Source organism: Phyllobates terribilis, unplaced genomic scaffold (assembly GCF_046119375.1).
Source record: "Phyllobates terribilis strain yellow unplaced genomic scaffold, ASM4611937v1 Scaffold_9__5_contigs__length_417890890, whole genome shotgun sequence".
In the NCBI taxonomy this organism is placed as follows: Eukaryota; Metazoa; Chordata; class Amphibia; order Anura; family Dendrobatidae; genus Phyllobates; species Phyllobates terribilis.
In genome coordinates this window covers 276,104,626-276,125,905 of record NW_027362769.1, presented here as the reverse complement: position 1 = coordinate 276,125,905, position 21,280 = coordinate 276,104,626, and the positions used below count along the sequence as shown (strand labels likewise).

Below are 21,280 nucleotides of genomic sequence, written 5' to 3'. Positions count from 1 at the left end.
AACAGTTACATCAGGAGTGAGGTCCCTGCTCGCAAGCTTACATTCTACACGGAAATGAGGGGACACAATAGGTGGAATGTATGGTGCAATTTGTCCTGTTACCCTAGTGAATATGCAAAATTTGCGGTAAAAGAAAACTTTTGTGGAAAAATGTGATTTCTTTATTGACACGGCTCAATGTTATAAACATTGTAACGTAGGTTGAATAAAGACCTAGGTCCATCAAGTTCAACCTGCCTCTCCCAATTGTACTCCCTACACTAACACTACACCAACTTAATAACAAACTGGGAATAAGCCTCACAAATGTATTATTTTTACCATTTTTATTATTGCTGCACTATTACAATTAAATATGTACCCATTTGTAATTTTTTAAATTAGTTTTATATTTTTTATTACTCTTGTGATTCTAATAATGGTATTACTAAAATTCCTATGCCTAAATCTGTAGATCCAGAAGATGGGAAAACCCCAGGACACATTCAGCCAATTTGCGTCACGGGGAAAAATTCCTTCTTGACTCTGAGAAAAGGCGATCAGTCCAATAACCCTGGATCAACCTAATTATGATACTAGTTATGTAATTACTATTACCATACTAAATATACTACTATAGGTGTAACATTTTGTCTATTTTAACTGTAACCCACAATCTTATGTGTATCGAGGAAGTCATCCAGCCCTTTTTTGAAAGCTGTTATAGTGTCAGCCATTACGACCTCTTGTGGTAGGGCAATCCACAGTCCAACTGCTCTGACTCTAAAAAACCCTTTCCTGTTTAGGTGCCGGAATCGCCTTTCTTCCACCCGTAATGAGTGCCCCTGGTCCTTAGTATGGTCTTTGGAAGGAATAACTCATGTGCCAGTCATTAGTACTGACCACACATATATTTTTACATGTAAATGAGATCCCCTCTGAGGCGTCATTTTTCTAAGCTAAACAAGCTCAACATTTTCAACCTGTCATCATATGAGAGGCCTCCATCCCTTGTAATAATCTAGTTGCCCGCCTTTGAACTGACTCTAACTTCTGAATATCCTTTTTAAAATGTGGAGCCCCAAACTGGATCCCATATTCCAGATGTGGCCTCACCAGTGATTTATAAAGGGGCAACAGTACATTGGGATCTCAGGATTTTATTTCTCTTTTTATACATCCTAAAATATTGTTTGCTGCTTGACATTGAGTACTGCTGCTCAGCTTACTTGTAACCAGAATACCCAAGTCCTTCTCCTGTTCTGTAGTCCCGAGTATACTCCCATATAATGTATATGCAGCAATAGGATTACTCCGTCCTAGGTGCATTACTCTACATTTATGTATATTATTATTATTATTTATTATTATAGCGTCATTTATTCCATGACACTTTACATATGATAGGGATATACAGTACAGACCAAACGTTTGGACACACCTTCTCATTTAAAGATTTTTCTGTATTTTCATGACTATGAAAATTGTACATTCACACTGAAGGCATCAAAACTATGAATTAACACATGTGGAATTATATACTTAACAAAAAAGTGTGAAACAACTGAAAATATGTCTTATATTCTAGGTTCTTCAAAGTAGCCACCTTTTGCTTTGATGACTGCTTTGCACACTCTTGGCATTCTCTTGATGAGCTTCAAGAGGTAGTCACCGGAAATGGTTTTCACTTCACAGGTGTGCCCTGTCAGGTTTAATAGGTGGGATTTCTTGCCTTATAAATGGGGTTGGGACCATCAGTTGTGCTGTGCAGAAGTCTGGTGGATACACAGCTGATAGTCCTACTGAATAGACTGTTAGCTGTTTTTTTCTTGCCACAATACAAATTCTAAGTAAAAAAAAAACGAGTGGCCATCATTACTTTAAGAAATGAAGGTCAGTCAGTCCAAAAAATTGGGTAAACTTTGAATGTGTCCCCAAGTGCAGTTGCAAAAACCATCAAGCGCTACGAAGAAACTGGCTTACATGAGGACCGCCCCAGGAAAGGAAGACCAAGAGTCACCTCTGCTTCTGATGATAAGTTTATCCGAGTCACCAGCCACAAAAATCGCAGGTTAACAGCAGCTCAGATTAGAGACCAGGTCAATGCCACACAGAGTTCTAGCAACAGACACATCTCTTCAACAACTGTTAAGAAGAGACTTTGTGCAGCAGGCCTTCATGGTAAAATAGCTGCTAGGAAACTACTGCTAAGGACAGGCAACAAGCAGAAGAGACTTGTTTGGGCTAAAGAACACAAGGAATGGACATTAGACCAGTGGAAATCTGTGCTTTGGTCTGATGAGTCCAAATTTGAGATCTTTGGTTACAACCACCGTGTCTTTGTGCGATGCAGAAAAGGTGAACGGATGGACTCTACATGCCTGGTTCCCACCATGAAGCATGGAGGAGGAGGTGTGATGGTGTGGGGGTGTTTTGCTGGTGACACTGTTGGGGATTTATTCAAAATTGAAGGCATACTGAACCAGCATGGCTACCACAGCATCTTGCAGCGGCATGCTATTCCATCCAGTTTGCGTTTAGTTGGACCATCATTTATTTTTCAACAGGACAATGACCCCAAACACACCTCCAGGCTGTGTAAGGGCTATTTGACCAAGAGGGAGAGTGATGGGGTGCTACGCCAGATGACCTGGCCTTCACAGTCACCAGACCTGAACCCAATCGAGATGGTTTGGAGTGAGCTGGACCGCAGAGTGAAGGAAAAAGGGCCAACAAGTGCTAAGCATCTCTGGGAACTCCTTCAAGATTGTTGGAAGACTATTTCCGGTGACTACCTCTTGAAGCTCATCAATGCCAAGAGTGTGCAAAGCAGTCATCAAAGCAAAAGGTTGCTACTTTGAAGAACCTAGAATATAAGACATATTTTCAGTTGTTTCACACTTTTTGGTTAAGTATATAATTCCACATGTGTTAATTCATAGTTTTGATGCCTTCATAGTCATGAAAATACAGAAAAATCTTTAAATGAGAAGGTGTGTCCAAACTTATGGTCTGTACTGTACATAGCAAAAACATTGCGAGTCCGCGACTGGTACAGGAGGAGAGAGGACCATGCCCGCGAGGGCTCACAGTCTACAAACTCTTACATTAAACCCCCATCTGCCAAGTGTTTGCCCATTCAGTCTTCTTATCCAGATTGTTCTGCAGTATCGTAATGTCAAGATCAGATTTTAATATCCTACATAGTTTGGTGTCATCACCAAAAACTGACACTTTACTCTCTATGCCATTCCCAAGGTCATTGATAAAGAGATTAAAAAGAATCGGTCCTAGCACAGATCCCTGCTCCACCCCACTGCTGACTATATCCCATTTAGAGAACGTATCATTTATGACAACTCTTTGTTTCCTATCATTTATCCAATTCCTTACCCATCTACATATAGTTCCCCCAAGTCCTTGCTTCTGTAGCTTCAGTATAAGGCGGTTATGTGGTAAAGTATCAAATGCCTTTGCAAAGTCCACATAAATCACATCAGCTACATTACCAACATCTAGATTTGCTCTTACCTCTTCATAGAACCCCAACATGTTGGTTAGACATGATCTATTTATCATGAATCCATGCGGATTATCATTTATTATATTATTTTCTGCGATCTAACTCTGCAGGTCATCTGTTATGATGCCCTCAAAAACTTTGCACAATACCAATGTCAGACTTACCGGACGGTAGTTACCTGGAACCACCTTCTTTTCTTTCTTAAATATCGGTACCACATCGGTTCTCTTCCAATCCTGTGGTACTACCCCTGTTAAAAGAGAGTCTAAGAAAATGAGATTCAGCGGTTTGTCAATTACTGAGCTCAATACCCTCAGTATCCATGGATGAATACCATCTGGGCCGGGTAATTTGTCAATATTTAATTTTCTTAGATGCAGTCTTACTTCTTTTTCTGTTAAACTACCGTATTTTTTGGACTATAAGATGCACTGGACCATAAGATGCACCTAAGTTTTAGAGGGGAAAATAGAAAGAGAAAATGTAAGCAAAAAATGTGGTCACGATGCACTGTTAAGGGGGAGGGGGTCTGCTGCTGACACTGGTATAGGGGTAATGTCCCCCAATACTGATAATATCCCCCATCCTGGTATATATACCCCCCTTCCTATTATACGTGGCCCCCATCCTAGTATGCATGGCACCCCTCCATCCTGATATGCATGGCACCCCTCCATCCTGATATGCATGGCACCCCTCCATCCTGGTATGCATGGCACCCCTCATCCTTATCCTGGTATGCACGGCACACCTCATCCCTATCCTGGTATGCACGGCACCCCTCATCCCTATCCTGGTATGCATGGCACCCCTCAACCCTGTCCTGGTATGCATGGCACCCCTCAACCCTGTCCTGGTATGCATGGCACCCCTCATCCCTGTCTGTCCTGGTATGCATGGCACCCCTAATCCCTGTCCTGGTATGCATGGCACCCCTAATCCCTGTCCTGGTATGCATGGCACCCCTCATTCCTGTCCTGGTATGCATGGCACCCCTCATTCCTGTCCTGGTATGCATGGCACCCCTCATTCCTGTCCTGGTATGCATGGCACCCCTCATCCCTGTCCTGGTATGCATGGCACCCCTGATCCCTATCTTGGTGTGCATGGCACCCCTGATCCCTATCCTGGTGTGCATGGCACCCCTGATCCCTATCCTGGTATGCATGACACCCCTGATCCTTATCCTGGTATGCATGACACCCCTCATCCTTATCCTGATATGTATGGCCCCCTCATCCTTATCCTGGTATGCATGGTCCCCCTAATCCCCATCACATTGCACATAAAAAAAAATAAACACTCCTACTCCCCTTTCTTCTCTCTCCTCTATAATGGTATGCATGGCACCCCTCATCCTTATCCTGGTGTACATGGCCCCCTCATCCGTATCCGTATCCTGGTATGTATGATCCCCCTCATCCGTATACTGGTATGTATGGCCCCCTCATCCTTATCCTGGTATGTATGACCCCCTCATCCTTATCCTGGTATATATGCCCCTCTCATCCTTATCCTGGTATGCATGGTTCCCCTAATCCCCATGACGCTGCACATAAAAAAAATAAACACTCCTACTTACCTTTCTTCTCCTCCAGCGCTGCGTCCTGTCTGCCAGCACTGATCTCTCCATGTGAGCCGCGCATGACGTCGTTGCCATGCGCGGCTCACAAGGAGAGATTAGCTGCCGGAAGTCACTGCTCCCCACGCCAGTACTGTGTGCGCGGGGAGCAGTGACTTCATGTTCCTTAATAGCTGGCACACAGTGTAGCTGCAGTGTGCCTCCTGCTGCTGCCGGGCGCTCGCTGGTGCCCGTTATTAAAGGGCATGAATATTCACCCCCAACATTCGAACTATAAGTCGCACCCGAAAAATACGGTAGTTATATCAGGTGGTGAACTTTGATTTTTGCCCTGTTGAAAGATCCCTGGAACAGACAGTTTGTTGGCGAACATGGATGAAAAGTGTCTGTTTAATATCTCAGCTTTTTATTTGTCCTCTATAATTATCTTGTTATTATCTTCTTTTAAGGGGCCGATACCATCTGTTTTTTTCTTTTTGGCATTGATGTATTTATAGAAAAATTTTGGATTTATTGTAATGTCGCTGGCAATTTGTTTCTCTGTAGATAATTTTGCTAGCTTTATTTCTTTACATTTCTTATTTAGGCATTTATACTCCTGAAATGCTATTTCTGCATTCTTGGCCTCCAAGATTTTAAATGCCCTTTATTTTTGTCTTATTAAACTTTGTACTGTTTTATTTATCCACAATTTTCTACAGGATTCTAGTAGTATTTCCTTAAACATGCTATGACATGGTCTCTGTCTACCCGATTAAGCTCTTCCCTTAATTTGTTGAAATCAGCTTTCCTAAAGTTCCAGGTTTTTGCATTTCGTTTTTGAAATGTTTTATTGAATATTACATTGAAAGTTACCATTTTATGGTTGTTGTTTCCCAAATGCTCCCGGACCTGTAGGTCTGAAATTGTATCTGGTCTATTTGACAGCACCAGATGCAGCAGATTAATTCCCCTGGTTGGTTCATCTACCAGCTGAGGTAATTGTCCTGGACTGTGAAGCACATGGGGGTTCAAGGTGCTCACCACACATCTAGAGAACTTCCCTTAGGGGTCTAGTTTCCAGAATGGTGTAATTTGTGGGGGGTTTCCACTTGTTTAGGCACATCAGGGGCTCTTCAAACGCGACATGGCATCTGCTAATTATTCCAGCAAATGTTACATTCAAAAAGTCAAATGACGCGCCTTCTCTTCCGAACCCTGCCGTGCTCCGAAACAGTGGTTTTCCACTACATATGGGGTATCGGCGTTGTGAAGGATGTGGGGTTGTAATTGCAGCTTGCAATCATCCTGTAAGCATGTGTAGTTGTAACCAGACACCTGGCTCTGCAGATGGTCCCACCTTTCAGCTGCAAAGTCAGAATTTACACCCCCACCAGCTAGCTAGTATGTAAGTTCTTACAAGAAGACCCCCTGTGGATCAAAACCATGTGGTCTGCTTTGTTCAGATAGCTAGGAATTCCATAAGGAGCTATGGAAATACTATACTTCCCAGTGGTACATCGTGAATATTTCCGACATCCCCAGAACATGGCGAGTGCCCTCCTGGATCTCGACCGTTCTTGCACATAGGGGTATGGAAATACATAGAACAGCTAGTAGAAACAGATAGCCAAGCTGTGTTTGGTATTAACGCATAGCAGAGGCCCAGCTGGTTCCGTTGGCACCAGAACCGCTTCCCGAGGACTGTCCATTAAGGAGTTATGACTAGTGATGAGCGAATATGTTCGAATTCCGATCTCAAAAGTTAAATTCGACATGAATGCGGCACATTCGGATTCGTGATCGGCACCAGAACCGCTTCCCTAGGACTGTCCATTAAGGAGTTATGGCTAGTGATGAGTGAATATGTTCGAATTCCGATCTCAAAAGTTAAATTCGACACGAATATGGCACATTCGAATTCGTGATCGGAAACACAAGCTTTTTTTCTTAAAATCGGCAAAAATCTGTAACATTCGGCGTTTAATGGCGGCAAAGTTATTGTAGTGCAACTTCAGTGTTTTTAACAGTTTGGCTAGCATACTGCTTGTATAGGATGAGGGGAGGGGCTGTGGAGAGCTCAGAGGAGTGGCGCACTTGTAATTTTTTTTTCTGTAACTTTAAGTGCAAATCGCCTCTAGCCAATCAGAGCGCAGGAAGCATCCACACTGTCCAGACAAGAACTTCTGCCATTGGCTTCTGAAATCACATATCCTCTCTATATAAAGAGCGGCCATGTTCCCTGAGCACAATTTTATGCATGTCACTGGTTACAGACGCTGTTCCTGTACCCTGCTCCTGTGTAATGGAAGATATTAGCTAGATAGTTAGGCGGTTGCTTGGAAGACAGTTTAGATAACTAGTCTCAGTGTGCCTGTGAAATCGACCCTACAGCAGTTTTTTTTTTCTTGTGCAATTACTGAGGTTCAGACAAAAACAGCAGGGCTCATGTCATAGAACTGTGTTTGCACTGCTTGTATTGTGCTCTATGCACGAGTATCCCTTCAATCTATTTTTTTCACTTTCTAATGTGATACAGCAAGCAAGCCCTAGTAGCCCACCTGTTCATTTTGTGGGGTTGAAAATCATCTGTATGAAGAGTACAAAAATCTTTTTTTTTCTTCATTTGCTAATGTGATAGCACAAGCTATAGTAGCCCACCTTGTCATCTTTTGGGGGTGAAATTCAGCTGTATACACAGTAAAAAAAATAAATATATATTTTTTCTGTTGCTAGCCAGAATCAAAAAAATATTTTTTTTTTCTGTCACAAAAGTGATACACTCTGCTATAAGCCACCTAGTCCTTTAGTGGCAGTGAAATTAAGCTGTTTTCAGAACTTATGCAGAGTAAAAAAAATCTATTTTTTGCTGTGACTAACGTGATACAGCAGGCTAGATCTGAGTTTGAAATATCTTGGATCATATACAGTGGTGGCCAAAAGTATTGGCACCCCTGCAATTCTGTCAGATAATACTCAGTTTCTTCCTGAAAATGATTGCAATCACAAATTCTTTGGTATTATTATCTTCATTTAATTTGCTTCCAAGGAAAAAACACAAAAGAGAAAGAAGCAAAAATCAAATCATTGATCATTTCACACAAAACTCCAAAAATGGGCCAGACAAAAGTATTGGCACCCTCAGCCTAATACTTGGTTTCACAACCTTCAGCCAAAATAACTGCAAACAACCGCTTCCGGTAACCATCAATGAGTTTCTTACAATGCTCTGCTGGAATTGTAGACCATTCTTCTTTGGCAAACTGCTCCAGGTCCCTGATATTTGAAGGGTGCCTTCTCCAAACTGCCATTTTGAGATCTCTCCACAGGTGTTCTATGGGATTCTGGTCTGGACTCATTGCTGGCCACCTTAGAAGTCTCCAGTGCTTTCTCTCAAACCATTTTATAGTGCTTTTGGAAGTGTGTTTTGGGTCATTGTCCTGACCTCTGAGCGAGACCCAGCTTTCTCACACTAGGCCCTACATTATGCTGCAAAATTTGTTGGTAGTCTTCAGACTTCATAATGCCATGCACACGGTCAAGCAGTCCAGAGGCAGCAAAGCAACCCCAAAACGTCAGGGAACCTCCGCCATGTTTGACTGTAGGGACCGTGTTCTTTTCTTTGAATGCCTCCTTTTTTTTTTCCTGTACACTCTGTTGATGCTTTTTCCCCAAAAGCTCTACCTTTGTCTCATCTGACCAGAGAACATTCTTCCAAAACGTTTTAGGCTTTCTCAGGTAAGTTTTGGCAAACTCCAGCCTGGCTTTTTTATGTCTCGGGGTAAGAAGTGGGGTCTTCCTGGGTATCCTACCATACAGTACCTTTTCATTCAGACGCAGACGGATAGTACGGGTTGACACTGTTGTACCCTCGAACTGCAGGGCAGCTTGAACTTGTTTGGATGTTAGTCAAGGTTCTTTATCCACCATCCGCACAATCTTGCGTTGAAATCTCTCGTCAATTTTTCTTTTCCGTCCACATCTAGGGAGGTTAGCCACAGTGCCATGGGCTTTAAACTTCTTGATGACACTGCGCACGGAAGACACAGGAACATTCAGGTCTTTGGAGATGGACTTGTAGCCTTGAGATTGCTCATGCTTCCTCACAATTTGGTTTCTCAAGTCCTCAGACAGTTCTTTGGTCTTTTTTCTTTTCTTCATGCTCAATGTGGTACACACAAGGACACAGGACAGAGGTTGAGTCAACTTTAATCCATGTTAACTGGCTGCAAGTGTGATTTAGTTATTGCCAACACCTGTTAGGTGCCACAGGTAAGTTACAGGTGCTGTTAATTACACGAATTAGAGAAGCATCACATGATTTTTCAAACAGTGCCAATACTTTTGTCCACCCCCTTTTTTAGGTTTGGTGTGGAATTATGTCCAATTTGGCTTTAGGACAATTCTTTTTGTGTTTTTTCATTGAAGACAAATTAAATGAAGATAATAATACCAAAGAATTTGTGATTGCAATCATTTTCAGGAAGAAACTGAGTATTATCTGACAGAATTGCAGGGGTGCCAATACTTTTGCCCACCACTGTATTCTATGTTATACAGGCATCATCCACAGTAAAAAAAAATCTTCTGTTTCTAATGTTATACAGCAGGAGACATCTCAATTTGAAATAGTTTATAGAATATCTCGTGTGTTTTACAGGCCTCATCCACAGTAAAAAAAAAAAAATACTTTCTTCTGTTCCTAACATTATACAGCAGGGGACATCTCAGATTCAAATAGTTTGTAGAATAACTCATGTGTTTTACAGGCTTCCTCCACAGTAAAAAAAAAAAAAACACTTTCTTTTGTTACGAACGTTGTACACTAGGGGACATCTCAGGGTGCCAAGGGAGGGTTGTTCACTGCAATTGAGGGAGGGTTTATGATACCAAAATACAAAAAAAAAACTGTTAGTGAAGGTGCAAGAGGCGAGGAACAAATGGAACAGGAAGAGGTAATGGGCGAGCAACAGGCAGAAGATAATCATCTCCTCTCTGTTCGTGTTTGGCAAGAGGGCACGGAGGAAGCAAGCATCAGTTGCCCAGCCATCAACACAGCATGGGTTGAACCTCATGGAAGAGCCCGACCATAGGAGTGCCTTCTTGCTGCACTATCTGCAACATGATCCCTGTATAGTTATGATTCGAAATAGTGCTGACTACTGGATTGCCACTCTGTTACATCCACACTATAAGAGTAAATTTTGCCAGATGCTTCCCGCCCTAGAAAGGGACCCGCGAATGCTGGAGTATCGAAACATGCATTTACACAACCTTAAGATAGATTTTCCCCAAGACAGCAGTGAGGCACACAGAGTGCATCACAGCTCTACACTTCCAACCTCCGGCATGTCAATTCGTCCACGCCAGAATAGTATCAGTAGTGTAAGTGGCAGAAGAAATTTCTGAGAGTCCTTTTACTCAATTTTTAGACCAGCTTGTGCACCATCACAACAGAGTGCAAGTCTGACACGTGGTGAACGACTGGAGAGGATGGTGCACTCCTGATTGAGTCTCCATCTGCTGGGTTGGCTGTAGTGGAAGAGGTGTCTGTCCCAATCATACTACTTCCATCTGCTGGGTTGACTGTAGTGGAAGATGTTTTGGTCTCCATTATAATAGTTGTGCTCTAGTGAAATAAATTTTTGGTGCAGATACTGTTCTCCCCACAGGGGTACATAAACATGATAAACTCAAAATTGGTTTTCAATAAACAACAAACAGCCACCCCATCAAACGCATCTGCTGCTTTTTCCTCCTCCTCTGTTACCGTGCCAAGTATTGTCACGCAGGTTTACGATCGCAGAACCTCCGGTTGTATACCTTCTCCAGTCAGGCTGAGTGAGAGCTCATCAGCTGTAATGGAAGCGGACATGCCTGCTGTGTTTGTTTCACCGAGCACACCACATGTTCCTCAATCTACCGTAACATCTACCGTAACATCTCACTCACTGTTCAGCAGTTTGTCTGGTTCACCATACTTTTCCCCCTCTCAGCACTGCAGCCAGCCCTCGGTCCCGCTGTTGTGGTCACATAAAAGATTCCTACACATGACAAAGCAAAGAGGTTGAATTCCTCCATCTCCAATCTGTTGGCCACGGAAATGGTGGTTTTAGGCCCTAATTTTTTGAAATGTGAACACTCCTGATTGTGTCTCATCTGCTGGATTGGCTGTAGTGGAAGAGGTTTCGTTCCTAATTCTACAATTTCTACTGTACTGAGATTGATGCCACTTTGCTCTGCCACTAATTTTTGGAGATGTGGAGAATCCTGATTGGGTCGCCATCTATTGGGTTGGCTGTAGTAGAAGAGGCTTTGGTTTCCATTAAACTACTTCTACTCTGGTGAAATTGATGCCACTTTGGTGGTGTCAGGCCCTACTTTTTTTAATGTGAACACTCCTGGTTGGGTTTCCATCTGCTGGGTTGGCTGTAGTGGAAGAGGGTTTGGTCGCCATTATAATAGCTATACTCTAGTGAAATACATTTTTTGGTGCAGATACTGTTCTCCTCACAGGGGTACACAAACATGATAAACTCAAAATTGGTTTTCAATTAACAACCATCAGCCACCCCATCAAACGCATCTGTTGCTTCTTCCTCCTCCTTTTGTACCGTGCCAAGTATTGTCACGCAGGTCTCCGACCGCAGATCCTCCGGTTGTATTTTTGCTCCAGACAGGCTGAGTGAGCCCGTCAGCTGTAATGGAAGCAGACATGCCTGCTGTGTTTGTTTCACCGAGCACACCACATGTTTCTCAACCCACTGTAATATCTCCACCTGCACCTCACTCACGGTCCAGCAGTTTGTCTGTTTCACCGTATTCCACCCTCTCTCAGCACTGCAGCCAGCCCTCGGTCTCACAGTTGTGGTCATGTAAAAGATTGTTTCCTCCTACACATGACAAAGCAAAGAGGTTGAACTCCATCATCTCTAATCTGTTGGCCATGGAAATGGTGGTTTTAGACCCTAATTTAGGGAAATGTGAACACTCCTGGTGTTTGTGTCTCCATCTGCTGGGTTGGCTGTACTGGAAGAGGTTTTGGTCTCCATTATAATAGTTAAACTTTATTGAAATTAATTCTTTGGTGTAGATATTGTTCTCACAGGGGTACACATGATAAAATAGAAATTGGTTTACTTTCTACCGTGGAATATAAAACAGTCTATATTTCATCTTTAATTCTTTGGTGTAGATATTGTTCTTCACATAGGTGTACACAGACATGATAAGCTCAAAATTGGTATAGAAAGCAGACTATATCTGAGCTTAAAATTATTTGGGGCAAATATTGTTATCCATACAGGGGGAAAAAAAAGTTGGGTCCAAGCAGCTTGCTGACCTTCATCCCCAGACATTAACCCTTTGGGGGGAGGTGATCCAGATGAGTCTCCGATACCTGAGGGTCACGCGTACTGTGCTGTCAGGGCAAGAAAAGGAGGAGGGTGACTGTCAGGGCGAGTGATCGGATAACACATTAGATGAGGTTGAGGTTGTGGATCCTACTTGGTGTGAACTCGGAGGCACGCAGCTGAGTAGCTCATCTGAGGAGGTGGAGGAGGAGGAAAACTAGGTTACTTTGGGTCCTACGTGCACACACGGAGTGATGCAACCACAACGTACACTGCAACCTTAGCCACAACTGTGGCTGTGGCCACCAGCGGTCACTGATCCGCAGGAGCGGCAAGGGTTGCCTAGCCTGGGCCTTTTTTGAGACTGCAAAGGATGAGCCAACTCATGTTATCTACAAATTTTGCAATAAAAAACTTAGTAGAGGGAAAAAGTGCAATAATTTGACTACTACATGCATGAACCTTCACATGCACAATCAACATGCTTTACACTGACAAACTCAGCTGTAACGGAAGTGGACATGCCTGCTGTGTTTGTTTCACCGAGGACACCACATGTTTCTCAATCCACCGTAACATCTCCGCCTGCACCTCTCACGGTCCAGCAGTTTGTCCGGTTCACCATACTCCACCCTCACTCAGCAATGCAGCCAGCCCTCGGTCCCTTAGTTGTGGTCATGTAAAAGATTGTTTCCTCCTACACATGACAAAACTAAGAGATTGAACTCCACCATCTCCAACTTGTTAGCCACGGAAATAGTGGTGTTAGGCCCTAATTTTTTGAAATGTGAACACTCCTGGTTGGGTTTCCATCTGCTGGGTTGGCTGTAGTGGAAGAGTTGTCGGTCGCCATTATACTAGTTCTACTCTAGTGAAATTAATTCTTTGGTGCAGATATTGTTGTCACAGGGGTACACATGATATAATCGAAATTGCTTTTCTTAGTACTGTGGTATATAAAACAGGCTATATTTCATCTTTTAATTCTTTGGTGCTGATATTGTTCTCCATATAGGGTGTAAGATGGCTAATTGTTGCATAGTCGATGGGAGGTATGTGTCACAGAGATGGCTGTCCTGTGTGATGTTACCCGGAGTGTTTCTCTAGTGCACGTAAGCACTAAGAGGACTAATTGGTGCACCTGGGACCTGGTTATGGGTAGCTTGGAGAAATGGGCGGGTCCAGATACCCACATACCTCACCTCTGTGTGTTTGGAGGAAGAAGGCCTCCTGTGTGTGGTTTCGCCTGACGGAGCCAGTGAGCTGAACGCTACGCAGCCTGTGTGCCCACAGGACTGGCTCAAGCAGAGACTTGCTTAATGGACATTTTACTTTGTTTTGCCTGAACTAAAGGCTGTTTTGTATTCTTTTACTTTTGCCAGGTTTATGCGGAAATAAACCAACATGAAGATTTAAAGGAACATGCCTCCGTTTGCCTCCTATCGCTCCCAAGTGCGTAAAATACCTGCAAGGGGAACACATTAGTAATGGGAAAGCACTATATGTGCTCAACTTGGTGGTTTAGTGGTTTCTCAAAATCTACCCAGATCTGCCAGAGCTGCTTGTGAAAGTACAACGCGTGTGTGCCCATTTCAGAAAGTCAGCTGCAGCTTCTGCCACCCTATCAGTCTTTCAGCAGCATTTGCAGCTTCCAGATCACCGACTGGTGCAGATGTTGGGAAGGATTTGCGAGCAGCAGAGGGCAGTTGTTGAGAACCAGCATCAACACGCCCATTGGAATTCAGGTCAGCCTCCGCACATAAGAGCTGATGAGTGGACATGGATGACTGACATCTGTGCCATCCTCCAAAACTTTGAGGACTCCACCAAGATAGTGAGCGGTGATGACGCCATATTTAGTGTCACCATCCTGCTTCTCTGTCTACTGAAATGCTCAGTGCTCACAATTAAAGAGGGGGCATTGCAAGCGGAGTAAGGAACTATACAGGGCGATACTACACAGCCCAGCCTCCTCTCATTTCAATGTGGATTGGGTGATAATGAGGAGGAGGAGGAGAACATGGACAGACATCCTCTTGGGCAGAACAGGAAACTCTTGGCTGTCATGGAAGTTTTGGTACCCCTCTCAGTCTGTGGGAAAGCTGTATGAGTTTCGCTTAATGATTACCTTGAGTGGCCTAAACCGTGACTTTGCAAATGCAAGTTATTTCTCAAAACACATTGCAGATCAGGCCATTCCACAACTCTGTAGTCATGAAATTCAAGGCGCAAAGAAAGATCTTTGTGTGTCGAAGCACCACCGAGAAGTGTGAGCTGATGTTGGACGGGCTGTCATTGCTTATTGAACAAGCTGCATTAGAGGACTTTCCTGGGAGAAATGACAGCTGAAGTAGAAACAGTTTCCCTCTATGCCAGTCCTTTCATTTAGCTAAACAATATGGCTGAGGTGAAATACAACTCTCACCGAGACGCAGTGTAAGACTGAAGAAAATTGGCCCCACCAGATGATTTGATTCTGAAGGACCACCTTTCTCCCCTGCTCAAGAGCCCCATAGCAGCTGCAAGGTTTGGGCCCACCGGAGGAGTCTCCGGTTCTCTGGTGGGCCCGTCCAACCCTGCCGAGAAGCAGCCCTGGCTAAGAAAAGTTTGTGCGAAGGTTCCTGGACACACTGGCTGCTTTTTTTTTATTGTGAACTGGCTCCAGCAATCTATAGGATCCCTTTACTGGCTCCCAATTGCCCAGCGTATCCAGTTTAAACTACTACCACTGACCTACAAAGCCATCCATAACCTGTCTTCTCCATACATCTCTGAACTAATCTCCCGATATATTCCTTTACATAATCAGCGGTCCTCCCAAGACCTCCTTCTCTCCTCCACACTTTTGTTCCTCACCCAACCGCCTCCAAGACTTCTACCAAATATCCCCCATCCTCTTGAATTCCGTGCCTCAACACGTCCGATTAGCCACCACATTCGGATCCTTCAGACAGAACCTGAAAACCCATCTCATCAAGAGAGCCTACAGCCTGACATTGCCTCGCTGTCACCTCAACACCACCTGAGCTAATGCAACTCCACAACCTACTGTCTCCTTCCCCACCATCATGTAGAATGTAAGGCTGCAAGTGCAGGGTCTATAAGATTTAAGATGCAATATGGCACCTTAGCAAAGCCCAGTTATGTTCTCCCTCTGCTATATAACAATAACAAACAGGTCATGCTGGAGAAACTTGCACCTACTGCCACTCAGTGTCTTCAGCTCCTTTGTGAGAAACTAATGTTTGGGCAGCCAGTCTACCAAATAAAATTCCTAAGGTATGGAAATGTGGATGGATTCGCTTCTGGTACTGGGTGCTAATATGAAACCATGGCGTGCCATTCACTGGATATTCCTGGCTGGTTGGAGACCAGCTCATTCCCGCAGAAAAGTACCTGCAAGCTAAGGAGTTGGTGGGCTCTATCATCATGAAGTAGTTTGCTTGCTGCCTAGTAGTCTGGTTTTTATACTAAAGAGCCTGCTCATTTTTATAGTTTTGAGTGAACACACAGAGACCGTGGTTTCTGCAGCAGCGCATCCTGTCCAGGATGGTGGCAGAGAAATTGCTGTACCATCAGGTTGAGGTTGTGAGTCATGCAAGGCACATGTTTGAGATTGCCCCGGCGTAGGGCTGCCACCAGGTTTGCATCGTTTTCTCACATGTTCCTCCCTTGCTCAAGGTTCAGTGAAGACAGCCATTGCTCAAACTCGGCCTGTAGCGCTGTCCACAACTCTTCAGCTGTTTGACTGCGATCTCCAAGGCATAATAATATTAACACTGCCTGATTACAGTGAGCCCTGGCTCCGCAGTACGGAAGTGAGTGGGATTCTCTCTGCACTGTTAAAATTTGTGTCTCATTCAGGCAGAGGTTGAGGGCACAGGTGGAGGCCCTAGAGAAGGTGGAGGATGTAGAAGCACTGGAGGAAGTGTTAGATACAGAGGTTTGTTCAGCAAGCCTTGGGGATTCCAACACTTGCTGTCTAGTGACACCTTAGTGTCTTTTGGTTTAGTTCTCTATCCCCTGGTCTGTAGTAGTTTAGTTCTCCAACCCTAGCTGTTTAGTAGTTTAGTTTTCCAACCCCTGTTGTATATTAGTTTAGTTTTCCATGTTCTGGTTTGTATTTATCTAGTTCTCCAACCCATCCATGTCCACCTCCAGGGGTTAACGTCTGGTGACAAGGGTTTGGATTCTTCTTGGACCCGATTTCGTCTGGGCCCAGATCAACTGAAATTTTTTTTTGCCATTGCTACACATGCTTTCCCCCTCTTGAATCTGTGAAGCTTTGGATCAGACCTCTGATGCCCCGGAATAGAATGAGTGAACAGCTCTGCAGAGTTGCCCATCTGTGCTTCCCAACAGTCAGTGGGGCGATTAGAGAGTTGTGAGGTGGGTGAAAACAAGGATAATTGGGATGCCACCTCTGAGTACTGTACTGTGTGTGACATTAAGATGGAGGAAGAGGAGCAGAGCTAACTTGATGCAGTGCTTGTCATCTACTGGAGCACATGTTCTTCCTGGCCCTCATCTACAAGGCGTACCGCTGTGTGGCTGCCAAAGAAAGGGAGTGGAGTCCAGTAACAAGTTTTCAAAATGCTGCACAATTGCTCATTGCAGCAAAACAAACCTACTTCTCATCTCTCATATCATACATGTCTCACAACCCTAAACAGCTATTCAGTACTTTCAAGTCTCTCCTCTGTCCACCAGCTCCCCCTCCCTTTTCTCTCCTCTCAGCTGAAGACTTAGCCTCATTCTTCAAGCAGAAGATTAAGCAAAAGCTTTGCCCTATGTTTTCAAAGTCCCAACAGCCCCTCCTCATAACTGCTCAACTCTTCTCCTCCAAAACCTGCTTCTCCGCCATCACAGAAGATCATTTTTACTCTCCAAATCACATTTCACCACCTATGAACTTGACCCAATACCCTTCCACCTCATTTCAAACCATACCACAGTCCTCATCCCAAGCCTAACACTCCTCTTCAAACTGTCACTAACAACTGGTGTGTCTTTCCCTCATTATTCAAACATACCTCGATCACACCCATCCTCAAAAAGCCCTCCCTTGACCCATCTTATGTCTAGCTATTGCCCCATCTCACTTCTCCCCTATTCCTCCAAACTCCTGGATCAACACGTCCATTTTGAACTTTCATCCCACCTCTCTTCCTGTTCCCTCTTTGACCGCTTACAATCTGGCTTCGGACCGCACCATTCCACTGAATCTGCCCTGACTAAAGTCATCAATGACCTACTAACTGCCAAATCCAAGCAACACTACTCTGTCCATTTCCTCCTAGACCTGTCATCTGCCTTCGACACAGTAGACCATTCCCTCTTACTACCGACTCTCATCTCTCGCCATCACAGACTTGGCCACTTGGCCCTATCTTGTATCTTTTCATACCTAACCCACAGGACATTCAGCGTCTCCCACTCACACACCACTTTCTCATCTTGCCCCCCTATGTGTTGGTGTCCCCCAAGTTTCAGTTCTAGGACCCCTGCTCTTCTCCACCTACACCTTCGGCCTGGGACAGCTCATAGTCTCACGGCTTTCAGTATCACCTCTATGCTGATGACACACTTATCTACCTCTCTGGACCTGATATCACCTCCTTACTAACCAGAATCCCACAATCTATGTCCTCTATTTCATCTTCTCTGCTAGATTTGTAAAACTTAACATGGATAAAACCAAATGCATCATCTTTCCACCATCTCATTCATCAACCCAACTGACCTATCCATCAAAGTGAATGGCTGCCCACTCTCCCCAGTCCCACAAGCTTGACTCTGATCTGTCCTTCAAACGTCAGATCCAAGACCTTTCCACTTGCTGCTGACCCCATTTCCAAAATATCTCAGAGATCTGCACATTCCTCAACCTTGAATCTAGAAAAACACCAGTGCACGCCCTCAACATCTCCCGCCTCGACTACTACAAGCTCCTGCTCTGCGGCCTCCCTTCTACCACTCTCGCACCCCTTCAATCTATCCTAAACTGTGCTGGCCGATTAATCTACCTGTCACCCCGCTATTCCCAGGCTTCTCCCCTCTGTCAATCCCTGTTCTGGCTCCCTGTTGCCCAGAGACTCCAGTTGAAAAGTCTAACTTTGGCATACCAAGCCATCGAAAACCTGTCTCTTCCATACATGTGTGTCCTAGTCTCCCTGTACTACTTATCTGCACACAACCTCCCATCCTTCCAAGATCTTATTCTCTTCGTCCCTCTTATCTCTTCTTGTCACAATCACATACAACATTTGTCCTCTGCATCTCCCCTACTTTGTAACTCTGTACCCCAACACATCAGACTGTCTCCTACCGTGGAAACCTTGAAAAGGAAGCTGAAGACCCACTTCTTCTGACAAGCATACAATCTGCGGCAACCCTCGCTCCTGTATACCGTTGCATGACTATCTGTACCCTGACCTACTGTATCCTCACCCATCCCTTGTAGATTGTTTGTGCACCCTCACAGGCAATGTTCTCTATCCTCTTGTACCAGTCGGTGACCCCTTTTCACATGTAAAGCTCCACGGAATAAAAGTCGCAATAATAATGATTATTATAGTACTTGTACTCTGGGTCAATTAATGGTACTTTCCTGGTGTGTACCCATAATTTGATGTGTTTTGGCAGATTTTGGGCCCGTTTGAAGGTGTTGTACAGTACAGACCAAAAGTTTGGACACACCTTCTCATTTAAAGATTTTTGTGTATTTTCATTGGTATTCAGGTATGGCAGACACATCAGGTCGTCGATGTATCTGCCATACCAAAAGAGACAATGAGCCCAGGGATTGAAGACTGTGTATAATCTCTCATGTTCCCAAAAGGACATAACCAAATTAGCAATCGAGGGAGAATACCTAGCCCCCGTAGAAACTCCCTTAGACTGGAGAAATTATTGGTGTCCATACATAAAAAAGTTGTGGGTCATAAGAAATTGTGCAACACTTAGCATATATTTGGATAATTCAGCAGTGTAGTTGCTGTATTTTTTCAAGTGAAAGTCTAGTGCTTGTAGAGCAATGTGGTAGGGTATACAAGTATATAATGAAACAACATCACAACTAAGCCAACAAAATTCATCTTTCCATTGTAAATGTGCCAGTTGATCCAGAACATCCCTGGAATCCTTTAAAAACCCAGCAGACATTTGTACTAGAGGTTGTAACAGTGTGTCAAGCCAATCCCCTAAATGTTCAGAGACAGATTTAATGCTGAATACGATCGGTCTCATAGGCGGGGGTATAATTCCCTTATGAATTTTAGGTAACCCGTATAGACAGGGTAACATTGGGTGATCAACCAGCATAAAATCTTTGTTTCTCTGTAATGACTCCTAATTAAACCCCTCTAAAATCAAGGCATGTGTGGCAATTTTATACGATTCCAAAGGATTAGAAGAGAGTTTGGCATAGGTTGTAGTGTCAGCCAGCAATAAAAGCATTTGAGTGTCATACATTGTTTTATCCATAACAACTACCCGACCTCCTTTATCAGACATTTTTATTACAATTTCATTGTTATGCATGAGCTCATAGAGAGCTTTGTTTTGGCTGTTATTAAGATTATTAGTGGTCGTTTTCGTATCAATAGATACATATAGAGCCTTGAGTTCACGTTGGATCACATTTTGAAATTTATCCATAGACTCAGTTCTAGATTGAACAGGATAAAAATATGGATTACCGGTTTTAAAGGCAGGTAGTAGATTAACGCAATCTTGTTGAGAAGTAGACATTCCCTGTAAATCCTCCAGGTTCATTATAGTTAATTGCTCTTGGAAATTGAAGGTGCGATATTGATTGTCCTTGTGATCTTCAGTATTAGTATTTTGTTCCTCCTGTTCTTCATTAAAAAAATGTCTTTTGACAATTAGATTTCTGACAAATTTGTTGATGTCCATAAGAGTATCAAATAGATCAAATTTTTTGTCTGGTACAAAATTAAGACCATATGCTAGGACTTGTAATTGTTGCAATGATAAAGTCTGTTGAGACAAATTCAATACATTGGAAATGTCCATTTCATTCGAATTCACTTCTTGCGGCGAGAGGAAGTTCTTAGAGCGTTTGGTATGTTTTCTTCCACCACGTTTGGTGCGTTTTTTTCTGCGTTTTTTGTTTTTTTGAAAATAAGAAAAATCCGATTGGACATGGCTGGAATCTGTATCATTGGTATTGGTGTCGGATGTATCCAAATCTGATGAACTGAAATTCACATGTAGATTGTGAGGGGGTCTGTTGTGGATTGGAGTTCTTTTAAGGATAGATCTCGGTGTATAAACTGTTTTCTCCCATCTGCCCCACTGATATACTTGATTAAGCTGGTAATCTTTATTATCACGCGTAAATTTATTTTTCTTTCTAGAAATAATGACATTTTCCAATTTTGAAACCGTGATATTAATTTGTGCAAGCATGCTATCGAAAGTACCAAGATCATATTGCTCTTTAAGTGAACTTTTCAGACTTTCGATTTCAGCATTAAGTTTGGAAAGTTTCACATTTTTCTCAGCTATAATCAATTTGATAAGTTCCAGCGAACAGTTGGTTAATATTTGGTTCCATTTGGTAACAAACATTGGCGAATATACAAAGGTAGGAACTTTTTTTATTCTTAATCCTCTTGGGATCATGTTTTTGGCAATGTAGTTTTCCAATGTTTTGTGATCCCACCAGGTTTTGATCTCATTGATGAGAAGTTTTTCCAATGTATGGAACTCTGCTGGAGGAATTTCTGCAGCTGCAGAACAACTCGGTTCATCAGTAGTAAAGACCTGTGCAGCTTTGCGTATACAGTCTTGAATGGGATCCGACATATTAGAGGGTTAAATACGCTAAGAGCAGCACAT

At 43.4% G+C, this 21,280-nt stretch overlaps 1 protein-coding gene across 2 annotated transcripts in view; it reads left to right on the top strand.

The window, feature by feature from the left end:
- Positions 1–21,280, top strand: part of PGAP1 (post-GPI attachment to proteins inositol deacylase 1) — a 1,100,814-nt gene that overhangs the window by 882,271 nt on the left and 197,263 nt on the right. The window lies entirely within an intron of this gene.